The sequence below is a fragment of the Anabrus simplex genome, chromosome 9 (genome assembly GCF_040414725.1).
Source record: "Anabrus simplex isolate iqAnaSimp1 chromosome 9, ASM4041472v1, whole genome shotgun sequence".
NCBI lineage: Eukaryota > Metazoa > Arthropoda > Insecta > Orthoptera > Tettigoniidae > Anabrus > Anabrus simplex.
Window position 1 is genome coordinate 10391944 of NC_090273.1, and position 7281 is coordinate 10399224.

The 7281-nt window shown below is 38.8% G+C and overlaps 1 pseudogene; it reads right to left on the reverse strand.

The window, feature by feature from the left end:
- Positions 1-2686: 2686 nt before the first annotated feature.
- Positions 2687-6895, reverse strand: LOC136881156 (lysine-specific demethylase 5A pseudogene; annotated as a pseudogene).
- Positions 6896-7281: the final 386 nt, after the last annotated feature.

Sequence of the window (7281 nt, forward strand, 5' to 3'; positions counted from 1 at the left end):
GAGAAGAGTACGAACCTGTAGATCCAAATGAAGTTCTGTAAAGATGAGGAATCTAAGGAGTACTACAGCCAACTTCTTGCTACTTGTTAGAACGATTTGCCATCTGAACGTCAGGATATTTCTGACACAAAGTGAATTTTAGAAGTAAATTCACAGATAATATTGATTCTAAAGATAACAGTGTAAGAAGTGCTTATTTTATTATTTTGGAGAAAATCGGTGCAATAAGTGTTTTTCTATAATCAATAACTTCATTGTTGAAGTACTTCAAAAAATCAAACACTGAGTAGTCATTGAGGCTGAAACGTGCGCGATTGGCTGCTTTATTATGCTTCTGGTGATGATGATGATAATAAAAAGTTACATTTGACCTTACTGTCGAACATAAAGTGGATAACGAGATCAGCATTAGTCGCGTCATCGTCTAATACGCGTTCGAGTGTTTAGACCGAGGCTGCATCTTAGGGCAGAGAGATCGGCGCACTCTGTAAGGATGAGGGCCACTTCCTCGTGCAGATCAATCAAGCTGTGCTCTGTGAGAATGGGACCCTAGGATAAATTTTAATGTTTAAAACGGCACTTCACCCAAACCTCTAGCCAGAGGAATTGACCAATTAAGGTTAGAATCCCAGACCTTTCCAGGGATCGATCTCGAGATCCCTTGGACCAGAGGCCAGCATTATAACCAGTTATTCATAGAGCTGATCATGGACATACAAGGGAAAGTAAGTTCCGGTGATTCACAAGACTTCACAGTGATAGACATAAAATACTTTTTGTCAGGCAAGTCTATGTTTACGTGCAATGCAAAAGTTCAATTTTCTTTTTTTCTTTTTTTTTTTTTTTGCTTCATACTAAATATAGGAGAAAACTAGTCGTCATTATTTAATAAATTAATTAAATATACATACAAATTGAAACATGATATTGTAATTTCAGGGGAAATCAACAAGTACTGCAAAAAAAATTCAAAAGATAATACTGCTGGGAAAGACACAAAGGCGTCTGAGTTTAAGCGTTTAAAAGTTTATTTCCTTCCTCCTGTAAAATGTCATTTTTGGACTGTGTTTTTCCTCTCTGCCCTTCATTACTTCACAGCTGTAATTTTGGCCCAGTAATATTTTATACATATACCGACTTCAAGGCCAGATTCTTGGAATCAAGAGTCTCCATGTAGACATATTTGACTTATATACAGCCACTAAAAAAAGGAAGGAGTGCAAGTTACTGTAAACGTTCCTCGCCAGTACACTTTAATCAGAAACAACTGAACCTATAAAGACAGTGTATGTTGTGGATATCCAAAAGGTGGAATGTGAATTACATTTTGATAATTACAATCAAATCAGATAAAATATTAAACGCGAGGAATACACAATAATATGCATTCATATTTTATTCTTTAAGCATTACTAAACAAATAGGCACGACAGACTCCCTGAGTCAAACAGAAAATAAGTCTACGCTAAACAAATATACGGCATAAATACAGAATTAAGTCTCGTACATCGACTTTACGAGACACGCTTAGAAGAACTAAATCCGGCTGCCACCTTTAAAGGAACAGAGATGCTATGGTTGTTTGTAGTTGTACGTTATTCTTATTCAACACAGAGTTATAGAAAAAGAAGGCAGGGATGCTTTAAGATGCTTTGTAAGCAGGAAGAGCAAGCTGTGTATGCGGAATGTTCTCGTAAGACCTTCAGTGAACCCATGTTAAAAACATGCATGTAGTAAATGGGAATTGAGAAGGTAGAAACAGATTACACTTGTGGACAGATTTCTATCTTCTATAACGAAAAGATTTGAGATTAATCTTACTTATGTTAATGCATTATGTACGTTTCAATGCCTAGAAACATCTGTAATTTTCCCATCCCTACCAATAATTTCAAACAGATTATACGGTGTAGATGATACATTTTCCAACATGATGTTCATGTTACCGGTACTCTTAAGAATTTTCCAACAAAAACAATATTATACATGGTACGATCTGAAGTATTCTAAGACTACGTCACTGCGACACGAACATTTATATAAAGGCAAGGCCAATAGTTAACCGAGGAAATTTCCAATATTCACTACGGAAATTTATGAATTCTAGGGCTGTAATTCATCTCGACTGCAAGATATATTCTTATGGAAACATCTCAACTGATTTATCACCGTCAATCTCATAAAATGTATGCTTTTACAAGTACAAAAATGGACCGACAAGCCATCCACGTGGAGGTCTACTTGGAACTATTATTCTGAATGTTTTCTGCCTATTATTCGTTAGTAAGTACCGTATTAAGCTGTAAAATATATTTTCAGAAAATAATAAAGATATAAATATCTGGAGTAAACAATATATTGTAATAGTTTATGGCTGCTGTTATTATCATCTCGAAAAGTATATCTTTTAAAAGTTGATCTCTATATTTGCTTGTTGATGACGATATTGTTATTTCCATTGTATAATTAAATCTAGTTTTATGCTCAATCTCTTTTGATGTTTCACTTGGTTTTAGAGAGGACAAGTAGAGTGAGATAAAGAAAATCTATTAGAAACCAGAGTTTCCTTGACGAAAATGAAGAAACTTTGTAAATAATGAAATACAGCATAACTTCAATGTATGATTTGTGCTGATCTATCTTGTTAATAAAGTAGTTAGACTACACTTACACCCGAAAGTTCAAGTCACGTTTCTTTCTTTCCACTGCACAGCCCACAATAAAAGTCCTCAGTTTGCTTGATATCAGTCTTTTCCAAACCAACACAGATCAGATGAAACCATCGCTTGCAAGGACCGTCACACTGGACCCAGTCAATTTCTTTATCTTTCGGCTTCACACACCGAGGAGCACCACAGCGTTCTTCCTTGTCCTTAGGGCTCTTCTTTATCCTTTGAACTACTTTCTTCTCAATACGTGTACGAGAACTGTTGCTTTTAATTGTATTCCTATGCCGCTTGTGAGGAAGCGGAATACGAATCTTCGCAGAGCCAGGATATTTATTAGACATCCTTTTCGTTATAACAAGCTTTACTCCACAGCCTTCTTGTAACATGTTCGGGTCATCAATTGGTGACTTGCTCGCTTGAAGAACTCTCCATATGTGGTACGATTCGTCAAGAGATATTTCTAGAAGGTCTCCCAACATCATCACATCCTCCAGCCTCTTCCTAATAGGTGGACATAGTACAACAACTGGCGACATTTTACGAGGAGTATCTCCTAAGTAACAATGATCGCTTACAGACGATAGTTCTTGTCCTCCAGACTCTGCAAAACGAGAACCTTCTTCGAAAGACATACTGGATGACGAATGTCCCTCTGTTGCATGACTACTTGTCGATTTCTGAGCGACAGCCTTATTCTCATTCTTCTTCTGCGATAGAATAGAAAGCTTTGCAAGAGCCACGGCTACTTCAGGCAAATCTAACATTTGACGAGCTTTCAGTTGCCATTCCATTGCCCTTTTTGTAAGGCATTGTAGGGCTTCCACTTCAGGAATTCTCACTGTGATGTGATGAGCATCAACCAACAATGATAATATAGTCTCAAGCCTAGGCCTTCTGGATCTTAAACAACATGGACATAAGTATTTTATATCTTGAGCATCTTTACTCCGCATATTCTTCGAACAAGGAACACATGCTCGATGAAAAAGATCTCTGCAAAGCTGGCATTCCAACATTACACCAGCTAATGGTTTTCGGCAAATGCAATACTTGGTTTTGATAGTATGGCTATTTCTCTTATGTTTATTGCGCAACCTAAGAACATTCATAGAATTAATTTCATTATCTGCAGCCAGAGAGAACGCTTCTACCATCTCTTGCGTGGTAAGTCGTTCATCAAATTTAGTTTGACCAACTATTGGAACACACGGATTCTGTTGTTCAACATGGTCAGATTCAGCTCTACAAATTTTCAAAGCGTCCAAACCAAATTTTACTCTCGGCGCTAATGCATCCATGAGAGTGAAATGAGAGTTCTTACGCAAAAATATGCGTGATGCTTTAGATTTCCATGCTTTAGCATTGCTGAGGCGTAATTCCAATTTAGGAAGTTCCACCAAATGAGCTGGGATATTACTTCCAGTCTGGACCAATTTTTCTAGGGTGGTTTCGTAGGGATACTCACTTCGGCTATCTAGCTTCTTAACTTGTGAAATCCACTGTGAACTCTTGTGCAAAATTTCTTTCAGCACTACAGCACTTGGTAAATATACGTTCATAGCTTCGGCCTCACTGAGCCTTTCCTTGATGTACGCCAGCTTCATCAGCGACTTTTCTTGTAGCTTGCGGTTTACTCTATTTTCCCAGCACTCCATCTGCACAGTTAATGTCTGAAGATCACTAAGGAACTTCTCTACTCTTGCATTCACAGGCAATTTTACACCATCACTCAGGAAGCCCTTAAATATCTCCAGTGTTAGATGAGCTTGATGATGTTTAGCTTTCTTCATATCATTCAACCACATAAACATCAGATTGTACTTCTTGAGTTGAGGCATTTCGGGCAGGAGTATTTCGATATTCTCACCTAAATCAATACATGTATTGAGTTCGTTAACATCTGGATCTTCGCTGTTTAAGACACGATAGGAGATGACTTTGAATATCCTCACTTTGGATATCAGATTAGAAAGAAGATCACTTCCCTCTATAGCAAAAGGTAATCTCTCAATTTGACGCTGTAGCCCTTCTAGTTCTTCCAATGTCAAATTGAATTTACCTTTCTCAACAGTTTTCATCTTGTCTTTGTTACTATCTTGATTATTATCCAGCTGGAAAATATGTTGTAGTATCTCTGAGCAGTTGTCCCCATGTTCAACAATAGCTTCAAGATCCTGATAAACAGGTGTATCAAAAAACCCGAATAATTTTCCGTCCTCTAAGTACTTCTTAAAAATAATCTTCTCTTTCTTATAATCAGTGGGATTGTCTAAGGCTCGTCTTAACTGGCACGTCCAAGACTTAAATTTGAGATACTGGGATTCAACGGCTTCCTTCATTTTTTCCACTTCTTGTAAAGTGTACCGGTATTTCAGCACATGTTTATCTGGAGGGCATTCACATAACCCTTGATAATGACGCAGACATACCATTGTGTTTGATTTGCAGGAACATGTAATGGCTGACAAGAAGCATGTAGTTTTACAGACCTCACATTGGCGTTCATCATCAGGCACTAGTTCAAACAATACTCTTTGAGTTTTTATTACTCCTAAACTTCCAATATTATATCGTAATTCTTTTTCTTCTTCGATCATGGAGTGCATGTCTCTAACAGTCTCCGATGCAAGTTCGGGGCTCAAGTTGTCAGCATTCACTGCAATACTACACACCAGTTCATCATGAGAGAATACCAAGTGCCGGCATTCTAGAGAGTACGTACGTACACACTCGCGACCAATACTTAACCAGTCGGGTAAAGCAAAATTGACGGCTTCAGCAAAATTATAGCCTTGATTAAAGCCAGCATGGTATGCTTTAGGGAAAGTAATAACGAATTCCCCAGCAAACTGATCAGTTCGACAAACAGAAACTCCAGCCTGCATCAATGTATTCGGATGCATCAGAGTCACTAAGTGATGTAACACATCTGGGTGCGATGTAAATAATTCTGGCACAGCTTTTCTGAAAGTTTCTTCAAACAGTTCCGCTTGACTTCCAGGTACACCGTACCAAGTTTTCGCTTCACCCCAGTGCATATAGTTTATAGAATAATTCCAGTGGTCCTCGGTGTGCCAGCAAAAAGTTGAGAAACACATGCCGACGTACATCCAAGGTATCTTCATTCCAGACAAATCTGCTTTCAAGTAACGTAATGCTGAATCTTTGTGTACAGGAATATTGTTAAGGTTCCACTTGTCTTTTGCGTACATTCCATCTACAGAATTCATACCTAGACACTTCATGGTGGGGAACGCAGATCCATGGTCCATGACATGAAGATCGGCGCCATACTCTACCGTTACACTCTCCCCTACCGATGAGACGATTCTCCAGAATTCCTCCTCTACGGTTTCCAAAGGAACATCTTGAGCCAACATATTGAAGTATTCACTCTTAAATGTGTCCGCCATTTCTCCAAATTGCAGTAGAGTGTACATTCTGTTTGCTTGCTCAAACCCATAAGCATCAACAGGCTTGCTCACCTCAGTGCTCAGACATTGAGGGCACAACCAATCACCTGGTGGTACGTCCTTCAGGGGTGGGTCAAGGCAAAATGTATGATAGGCTCCATCGCACCCATCGCAGAGCAACACTTGTTCTTCGGCACTACCATCATTGCACACAAAGCATACACAGTTCTCCAGGGAATCAACGTCGGCTGTTTGACTAACAATTGATGAAATTCCGCCTGTATCCTTCGTCTCAGGGTTATCTTTATTCTTCTCTAACTTATCAAAGGGTCGTAAAATTCGTTCATAATGGCGGCGTAATAAGCTGCCAGCTAATTTCACGTTAACAAATCCCATTTTTTTAGCTATCTCCAGCCACTTTTTCTTTCGAGTTACAGCGTTTACACCACCTGCAGATTTCACCAGAGAGTGTAAACCGTAGAGATCTACTGCCCGTTTCTCAATTAATGGTATCGTCAAAGTTAAACCCTGCAAGTCCCAGAATTTGGTTAACTTCTCATAAAAAATATACTTGACTCTTGAATGCGCACCCAATTCGCTCAGCTTCTGAATCCTTGTAGGAAATTCAAAGAGGTCCACATCTAAAGCAAACGGGGGCATCCACTTCGGTGGAGGAATAATCTTACAAATGCCCCACTTAAGGGCAGTCGGCCGGATTGATTTAATATACTTCATTGGATCCGAGAATTCTTCTTCGGTTGGCCTGTACACTGGTGCCTCGGGGGGACGCAGAAAAGGGCCGTCATTTACCATAATGTTAGACGTAACGTATTCTATTATAATTATAAACAGTAATACTTTGTACTAAGCGAAAGCTGATCTTCCATAATATTTTCGTTTGTCGTATCTCACTACGTCAGAAGCCGCGTGACGTTCATCCGTTGCTTCATCTGCAAAAGAAACAAAAGGGCATTATAGTTTCATGGCCTGGTGCAGACCTGTAGTAATAGTAGTAGTATTTACGCAACCTAAACAATTTTGTATGTGTACACACACATGTTACAAAAGTGATCTGACAGAATCACAGTATGTTCTTGCAGAACAAAACACTCGATTCTGTTGCAACAATACGTTTTCTTTTACAAGTATGTACCTAAATTTTGTATTTTGAGTTCGACAGACTAGAGCAACTTGAAAGG